The following is a 10,000-nucleotide window of genomic DNA, read 5'->3' on the forward strand; positions in this document are numbered from 1 at the left end:
GAGAGATAGAGATGGAGAGAGAGGGAGAGAGTGCCAACATGTCCTAAATGCTGATATGTAATGTGATGAATACGTGATAAATAGCAGGTACATGAAGGCCCTCACGGCCTCTGAGGTGGGTGGGGGTGGGGGTGGGGGTGGGGGTGGGGTGTTATCAGAAGCCACTTCAAAGGCTACCCCTCTGGAACACTTACAATATCCACACTGACAAAGCACCAGGCCATCAGGAAACAGCTCCAGCGCTTACAATTACCCTCAGGGAGAACACACACACACACACACACACGCACACACACACACACACGCACGCACACATACACACACACACACAGCCATCACGATAAGAGAGAGAGGGAGAGACAGGAGTATGAGAAGTGGGGGAGGGGGAGGAGGGTTCCAATCTAGATGTGGAACAATACTTGAGGCCTTGGAAGAAGTGGAGGCTGTCCTATCACACACACACACACTTACTCTCTCACTCTCACTCTCACACACACACTCACAGGTCACTGTCTCAAATGACGTGCATGCGTGCACTGGACGCTGCATGGGCCAAACAATTAGGCCTTCACATACACACACACACACACACACACACACACACACACACACACTACGATGAAACACAATTTATCCACACACACGCACACACACTACGATGAAACACAATTCATCCACACACATACACACACACGCATGCATGAACCCTCAACCCACGCTTGTTCTCCAGATCACATACGCAAACACACACACACACACACACACACACACTCACAAGATGCATGCATGAACACTCAACCCACGCTTGTTCTCCAGATCACACACGCAAACACACACACACACAGTCCACTGAATAAATAATACTGGGAAGATGTCCAAGCTGAATAAGACATCAAACCAGATTCAATTCACAGATCGTTTATCTGTAAGGTTAATATCGATTGTTTTCACAGTCCATTACTTATCCATTACTTATATATGTTCTTTATTTTACGGTCACTCCGCATCTTCAAAGAAAGTTTACACTTGATGTGAGGTCCCAGTATTCCGAAAATTGCAATATATTGAGGACTTTTTTTTTTTAAACAGTTATTATATGATTGCGTGGAATTGTGAAAGTCCCTCGTAATTCCCATCACTGGTGTTGGCTGTTTTCATCCCATCAGTACAAAGAGCCATCTCATCTATACCTTCTCATAAAACAGCACAGGGGATCTGGACACCCTCTAAACCTGTCTATACCATCTCATAAAACAGCACAGGAGATCTGGACCTGGCCCACACTCTAAGTATTTACTCGGCAAACAGGGCTAGAAGGCGTTCAAATGTCCCCGCTGGTCTTCAGTCGGACAGCCCATCCCCACAAAAGCTTCGCCCTGCACACACACTGACCCTGGAGACCCCTTAGAAAACAAACACAAATACACACTTACACACACATTGGCTGTTTCTCTCAAATATATACACTCTCCTTCTACTCCTTGCTCACACACACACACACACACACACACACACACACACTCCATGCCCTCTGCTGCAAATGCTCCCCTTCACATTCAACCAAGAACGGGATGTTTCTGTCCTCCAAAGCCTCAGTTTGGAGCTGAATTCCTTCCGTCCAGCGCTCTGTCCATACCATTTCAATCTGTGCACAGCGAGAGGCCAACAACTTGATCCATCCACCCACAACAAGCTCCAGCCCAACTGGTATGTGCTTCTCAGAGGCTCGGCTTATTTGGTGAAACTATTCCTTCTCTCCGGACTCCTAAATAAATTGTACGTTTTGGAAACCGGCGCTACCCTCGACGTTTTCCCTTCACCGCGCCCCTTTCTCTCATTTTTTCCCGAGCCCGCCAACACACTCGTGGAAGAATAATGCACGCAGCGCAGCGGAAGGGAGAGAGGCAGAAGGAGACGATAGTAAAAAGCTCTGGGCCCCCAGCTCAGGCGCAGGTCATGGGAAAGCGAGCGAGGAAACAGGCGAGGAGAAAAGGCTTGATTTACGGAGCGCTCGTTCTCTGCCAACGGGTGGACTCGTTAAACCTCCACCCCTTCCGTGCCCCAGCATCTGACACTCAGCCCCATGGCACAGGAAGACAACTGGAGTGCAGTCCAGTTTATTTGGATGTATTTACTAGGGGTGGGAATCTCTTGGCACCTCACGATTCGATTCGATTCCGATTCAGAGGTCAACGATTCGATTCTAAACCGATTCTCGATTCTAAACCGATTATCGATTATCAATTCTAAACCGATAAAACGATTATCGATGCATCTCGATTTTTAAAACATTTGAGTTTGCTACTTAGAGTCTCAAATCACTTCCTACTTTGTGTTTGATAATTAAAGAAAATCAACAGATCTATTTTTTTATTAGAGAAAAAGTTTTTCCTTGTCACAATTATGACTTTCTATGAACAATGCAATAATCGATGCAGCTTGCATTTCAACACAAAATGAATGTGTAAAAAAAAAAAATTTAAAAAAAAATATTAATTTCAATTTTTTTTTTTTTTATTAAAAAATCGATTATGAACTTTTCTGAATCGAGACAGAATCGTTCTAAAGAGAATCGAGAGAAATCGAAAAATCGATTTTTTTTCCCCACCCCTAGTATTTACACAACGCCACTAGATGAGCCCTTCTCCAAGAGCCTCTGACACACCCAGGCCCCGGCCCAGAGGGATCAGACAATGGATGCAGCCATGGCAACTCAACAAACTAACTTACTAACTCACTCTCTCACTCTCTCACCCTCTCACTCTCTCACTCTCTCACTAACTATCTCACTCTCTCACTCTCTCACTCACTCACTCACTCTCTCACTCTCTCACTCTCTCACTTACTCACTTACTCACTTACTCACTCACTCACTCACTCACTCACTCACTCACTCACTCACTCACTCTCTCTCTCACTCTCTCACTCATTAACTAACTCTCTCACACTAACTCTCTCACTCACTACCAATAGCAGCTAAAATGGTTGTTAGATGTTTCTTTTGGACTTCTAAATATCTAAAAACGTCTAAGCAATGCTCTTTACAACACACACACACACACACACACACACACACACACACACACAGGATATCCTTCAACTGCCTTGAATTCCATTAAAATGGTTGTAAATATGCAAATGTAGACTAGACCGAATACCTTAAAATGACAATACACCGTTAATCAATACACCCTTAATCAATACACCCTTAATCAATACACCCTTAATCAATACACCAGTGGCCAGCAGTAGCCCTGAAAAGCACAAAGGGAGAAGAAAAAACATATTATTATTAATTAATAATAATAATATTAATATTATTTATTCGGGTTTTTTTATCTACCTTTCTACATAAAAAAAAATATTTTTTATTTTATTTGGGCTAGTGTAATTAATTTCGCCTAATCCCAAATCTGAAGACTGCCTGCCCAAAGGGATGTTGGGGATTTGCAAACGTTGCGAGACCTGCTCCAGCACTATCAGACTAGTGCACAATGCCTGCCATTTAAGGACAGCGAGGGGGGGGTGAGGGGTGAGGGGGGGTGAGGGGTGAGGGGGGGTGAATTGCATTAGAACATCTGGCAGAAATTGAGTGTTCTGCCTGCATGCACTGACACACACACTTTGAGAGCAGTTTGATGGATTTGACTAGGAGTTGGAATCAAAGTTTGACATGCCTTTGATGACGGGTCAATGCAATTAATGTAGCCTAGCGCCGCGCATCCCGTGCTGTTTGTGGCAGAGTGCTTTGAACTGAAGTGACCTGCATGAAAAGTACCATAGAAACTCAAACTGACAGACAGGCTGAAAGAAAAATGTACACACAAACGCACGCACGCACGCACGCACGCACGCACGCACGCACGCACGGACACACACACACACTCACACACGCACGCGCGCACACACACGCACGCGCGCACGCACACGCACACGCACACGCACACGCACACACGCGCGCGCCCGTACATAGACTGGCGAAGACATAGACAAGTGCCTTTAATGCACCTCGAGAAGCAGAAGCCGCAGTTGTATGAAATCATGCACAAACCTCAAAATGGCCTGACATTCCATAAAAAACAAACGGATTAAAAAAAACGACTGTGACAAACAGGGACTGTAATGACATTCTGTTTGGGAATTCACCCCGATCTGAACATACGAGCCTCCATGAAGGCTTCCTCTGTCTGCACACATGCACATAAATAATGCAGACATGCGGGGAAGTATTCGGAATGCCTTTGATGACTCAGGGTCCTCTAGGTCAAGCCCCACCAGCTCCGTTGATACTGCGGGGGAACTGACATTTCAAACTATTACAGACATGAAGGAAAATTCAATCAGAATCTTCGGCTACTTCCCTGAATGTTGCGTAAAAATGGCACACAGTACAGGCTGGGTACGGTCTAATAGGGTGGGGGGTGGGGGGGTAAACCACAACCTCCTGTAGAACACAGCCTCTGGAGCAGCTGGTTTTGCAAAGACGATGACAAGCAAATAACATCAAATTATAAGTTACACACACACAGACACACACTCAGGCTGAAAGATAAATTGACAGATACACACACACACACACACACACACACACACCTATTCCTCTCGACCCTCATATAAGACTATGTACAAGACTTAGGCAGCAAGAGCCACAGCCACTGACAGCAGACAGAGGAACACACTGACGTCTAGCCCAGGGCCTGGTGGCTCTCTACAACATCTGATAGGATGGCACCAAGAAGGCTTTGTGTTGACTTCTAGCACAACAACCCTTCAAACAGACATGTGTTCACACTAGATATGGCGGACGGTCAGAATAACATTCATTCAACACGACTAGAAGCTACGCTGCTGTTTCTGTTTGTTATTCTTTACTTCTGTTGTGGGCTAGATAAGCCTCCGAACGCACACAGAAGCACTTCGACCAGACCACTGTGGCCTCGATTAGGACGTGATTCAGACTATAGATAATATAGTCTGCCGGAGTCTGCCACGAGAAGAGAGAGCCTCAAGGCCGGCGTGTTCAGCGGAGTCTGGGTGCTAGAGAGACTCAGACTTCTCCATTACACCCTCACAGTGGGTGGACCTGTGAGACGGTTTAACCACACGCTAGCAACCCAGCACAACCTAACCACCATCCTCCCCTCGACCAATGGGCTGGCAGCGTGACTGGGGTCCACATCCTCCCTCCATCCTCCGACCTACGGGCGTCCCGGGTGGCAGTCCAGGAGTCAATAAAGTGCACCCCCCCACGGCCCTCATGTTTTGGACGAGGGCTCCCGAAACCCTGCGGGACTTGGTGTTTGGCCCTCCTCCAGACCTGGGCTGGCAGGAAGCACGGCTGGAGGTGCCAGACGGGCGCTGACCAAGGCTCAACAGGAGCCGAGGACAGGCCTTTGCGCTCAGAGACCAGGTCTGCGGCTACTGTCCTGAGCAGGAAGGGGGTTTCGCCCGAGTTCCCGAGCCTGCGTGTCGCCCCCAAGTGCTGTGCGAGTCACTCTGCAGCGTTGTGTCAGACGAGCAGTGGTTCTTCAGGCCCCAGGCACATCGGGACGGAGGCACAGATCCTGAGATCATTCCGCCTATCCCCCCCGTCCCGTCACCACGGACAACCAAACTTCCCCTAAGGGTACTCTCAGCATCAGTGAGAACTGCCGCGGCACCTGAGAGACTTGTGTTGACTGTGTTGAATCCAAAGTCATTTGGGACGAGTGATCGGACTGGTGGCGGCTACGTAGCATGTAGCTTCACCCCACAATGCTGTGCGCATGTGCGCCAGTGAGAATGTCAATGTTTAATTCTGTGTCTAATGTTTCATTTTAGAGTGTACCCAAGTTTCCCTGCTTGTGTTAATGTTAGTGTGTATTTCTGTTATCACGTTGAGTCTGTGTGTGGTGTGTTGCCTGTGTGTAGTAGTTCCCTGTCTGTTCAGCGTATTTGTCCACCCTTACTCTTAGTGTATCACGTACAGATCAGACACCCCTAGAGATACTACCCTTGTGTATCAGTCCGACTGAATGTTGTGTTGGTGAAAATACTGCAAGACACCAACGACCTGAGAGCTGGCCAGCCACTGAGACGGCGCACTAGTGTAGTAGAAGGGAGGGATGTCCGCTTCTGTGTATGTGTATGTGTATGTGTGTGTGTGTGTGTGTGTGTGTGTGTGTGTGTGTGTGTATAACACACGTGTGTGTGTGCGCTAGTGAGAATGTTAATGTTTACTTCTGATTGAGACAGATTAGACTAGACACCCCAAGTGATTCTACCCTTCAGTCTGACAGAATGCTGTGCTGGTGAATAAATGACAGGATGCCAAAGAGCCTGCGTCCTGCTCTACACTACAATATAACAACACAAGTGTGAACAAGAGGAATAACGGTCATTAATGTGGTCGTTTTTGGATCACAATTAGCAATAGCATGCATTACCATACTAGCCTACTTTAGCTAATCATCTAGGCTGCTGCTGCAGAAAAACAACAGCTGATTCCTGTAGATGAGACTACAGGTCAACTCTCACACACACACACACAAGCACCCACACATCAACAGCTGATTCCTATAGATGAGACCACGGGTCAACTCACACACACACACATCAACAGCTGATTCCTATAGATGCGACTATAGGTCAACTCGACTAGAATTTCAGGTGATTTCAACGTCAAAGCAAGGCAAACGCAAATCTGCAAACCCATTTAACAGGGCAAAAAGCTAGGGCATTTCAAAGCTATGTTACGCTATAATAACTGTTACAGAGACGATATGATCATACATGACAACAAGACAAGTCAATACGCCGCCTCCATAGTTACCTCTAAGCGATTAATTTAATAAATAAACATTCCACATGTCTGGGGATGCCTTAAATACAGTAGCGCAGTTTGCAAACGTAGACACGATTGTGAATTTATTCCGAAACGAGCAGTTTAACTAACATGGCACACACAACAGGCGGCAGAATGCATTGAAACAGCAGACCACGTAAATAAAACACACATGCTATTGACACTTCTATTCAATACCATCGACTAGATTGATGAACTTACAAAGTCAGGGCAGTTGTTGATACCCTCACCATCTTGTGAATTAACTTCAGTTCTAGCACGGTGCCGCTGCAAAGTCTGTCATTTGACCTGAAATACCCTCGTCGGCAGCTAGGCAGAGTCTGTGATCACCCAAAATTCTGATACACCGCATGTAGCGAAATCCCTATCTATGGCAAGCCAGGAGGGACAGAAGTGTCAAATTTTTTACCAACATAGTTTTGCTCGCTCTGCAGAGCAGAGGCAAGGGAAAACACACTTCAGGGTATCAATTTAAAGAGTTGCGTGAACAGTGTTACGTTGTTTTCCTTTACCACTTGTTTATTTGCCTTTTGAAGTAAGTTATGCAACTGAAATACCATCACGTCCAAAGATACGCGAATTACACTATCATTTAAAAGCAATCCAACGTACCCACTCAGTGTTTACCAAAAGTCAAGCTGACGGTATAGGCCCACCCTTCTGCACATCAAGTAGCCTAAGCTAAAGATGCATTTACACGCTGTCTTAGAAGTATAAGCCGTCTCCAACTAGCTAAATAGGCCAGACAGTTTACAATAGGACATTAATCGAACCGGGATAGGCTCTTATTTAATAATAACACATACTAAGCTAAGATGAAAGGAAGAGGACATGAGTGACATTAATGTCGCTTTTTTCTGAAAGCATAACTGGCAAAGACTACGTCCCTGTTCACGACCAGTCTCTACTCACACGTCTAAGCTTACTGTGAGCGTAGCCTGTATGTTGCGGACAACAAAGTGGAGAACCAGACGTTGCTTTCGAACTTTTGTTTCGTTTTGGAAATGTAGGCAGACCTAACCAATGATTTAAATGTGCTCGTCGCTGATCGCGTTAGCTTAGAATAGAATGATCATCTAAGCCCAGTCAAAAAACATTCAGAAAACATATGCACTTAGCAATACACTATAATATAACAAAATGTGCTGGTATTGATATTGACAACAGTTCCCATTTGCACGAGCAAATTGTGGAAATTTCTGTGCACAACCAAACCCCACACCTCATAGGCTATCTAACATCGTGTCAGTTCCGTTCCCTGCAACCTTCATATCAAACGGATGTCAAACGCTAAACTTTCGACCACAACGAAACAAGTCGTCAATCACAAAGTGAGGATACCAGGCGTCTGTAAGGGGTAATAAAACCGCGCATATCTCTGACTCATTTACATTTGCCTGGATCTGTCCCGGAATTGGTTCATAACGCTGAACCACGAAAATGAGCAAACGCACACGCACACTCTCTCTGTCTCACACACACACAAACGACTCACCTCTCGGGTTGAGAAACTAATTTGATTCGGAACACACCAACAGTAATCCTTCTCATCAGCAGCCGTGAGAGTGAAGCTCTACCTGCGAACTGCCAGACCAAGCAGGACGGCAGCGGGACGTGGCCTGAGATGACCCGCCCGAGCGAGAGAGCGAGAGTCTAAGCTGATTATGGACTTCAACATGGAACCCGTGGCTGCAGCACCCCGACTGTTCGCTACGGGGAATCAGCGAGCTTTCTGAAGATCTGACTAACACACAAGCACGAATTCGGAGACCCACAGCGCATGTTGACTCAGAAGTGTGTGGATATACAACAGCAATAGTTAATAACAGTCGCACTCGCAGGGGTCGTCATTACAGTGTTTCATAAGCAATCCAATGAAACGTAAATAGTCTCAGAAGGTGCAAGTACAAACTTGTGTCACTTGCAAATTCCTGCACCTACTGGAATATAGTGTGCATAACGTTGGGATTGCCCCAGGCCTACTATATGATTAATGAATATGAATTAACATAAACAATTATATTAATTAATATAATAACAAAAATAGTAATATTAAAGAAACATTATGTAACAATTTTACCTTAATATAACAGCTTCAAAATAATTTTGGTGGTACACTGACTTGTGATATGGAAAATGGCATCTGTGCCACTGCCACAGCACACCTGGTACGGCACTAAGGTCATGTCTACTACCGCGCACTTGTGCACTTCAAACACTGACTTTCAGTGCTTAGGGCGTTCACACTGACAGAACCAGCAGAATTCAGGGCACTGAAAGTACCCGGATGGCGCACTGCAAGCGGTGAAAAAATGCAGTGTGAAACGATGGACACTACTCGCCCTAAACGGGCGCCATCTTGGCTACATAGCGGAAGAGGAGGAGCCCTTTCGGCAGCTTTTCAGTTTGGAAAGTTGGCTGACTGACGCCTCGCAAATCACTTCAACCATTATTGCTGGTTACAATAACTGTGTTATCTGATAGTACAGTGTCTATTTCTCGGTAACTTTAAAAAAAATCTAAGCGAGAAAACGCCAAAAGATGTACATTTACATACAAAACACGGCCGTCGGCGGAGTTTAATCCGCCATCTTTGTTTAAAATTTCCAGTTGGCCGGAGGAAGCTGGCGCACAGATTTATGGGTGAAAGGCTCGCACATTTGCGTCCCTCAGTGTTCCATTTGAGACAACACTAATCAGCGACAGAACGCACTACAGATGGAAGTGCTTAGTGTGCACTACGCACTGGCGCAGGGGCGCAGGGGCGTCCCTCTCTACCTTCAAGAAGCTTTTGAAGACCCAACTCTTCAGAGAGCACCTCCCCTCCTAACTGGCACCTGACTAGCGCTTAACTTGCACTTCAGCAGTTACATTCCTGCACTTCTTTTTCCTCTTTTCTAGGTTGTTGTTTTTCTAATTCTCATGTAAAGTAGTATTTATTGTTACACCATGCTTTTTTATTGCTCTTAGCTTGACTGTTCTCTCCCTTGTACGTCGCTTTGGACAAAAGCGTCTGCTAAATGACTAAATGACTAAATGTAAATGTAAATGTATTGTAGTGTACTTTTTCCAGATGCCCAAAGTCATCGACCTCAGTCCTGTCTCAGGCTAGCATCCAAATGAATTCATCTCACTTCAAAAAGTTTTCGTCAATCT

At 45.7% G+C, this 10,000-nt stretch overlaps 1 protein-coding gene across 4 annotated transcripts in view; it reads right to left on the reverse strand.

Moving 5' to 3' along the window:
* Positions 1–8,701, reverse strand: part of LOC105911183 (thyroid hormone receptor beta) — a 132,150-nt gene extending 123,449 nt beyond the window's left edge. For 2 of the 4 annotated variants that reach the window (XM_031586403.2, XM_031586399.2), the window contains exon 1: positions 8,340–8,701. The gene's annotated coding sequence lies outside the window, so the exon portion shown is untranslated. The other 2 variants (XM_031586402.2, XM_031586401.2) reach the window with 2 other exon arrangements.
* Between the last annotated feature and the right edge of the window lie 1,299 nt (positions 8,702–10,000).

This window comes from Clupea harengus, chromosome 19, assembly GCF_900700415.2.
Source record: "Clupea harengus chromosome 19, Ch_v2.0.2, whole genome shotgun sequence".
Lineage (NCBI taxonomy): Eukaryota > Metazoa > Chordata > Actinopteri > Clupeiformes > Clupeidae > Clupea > Clupea harengus.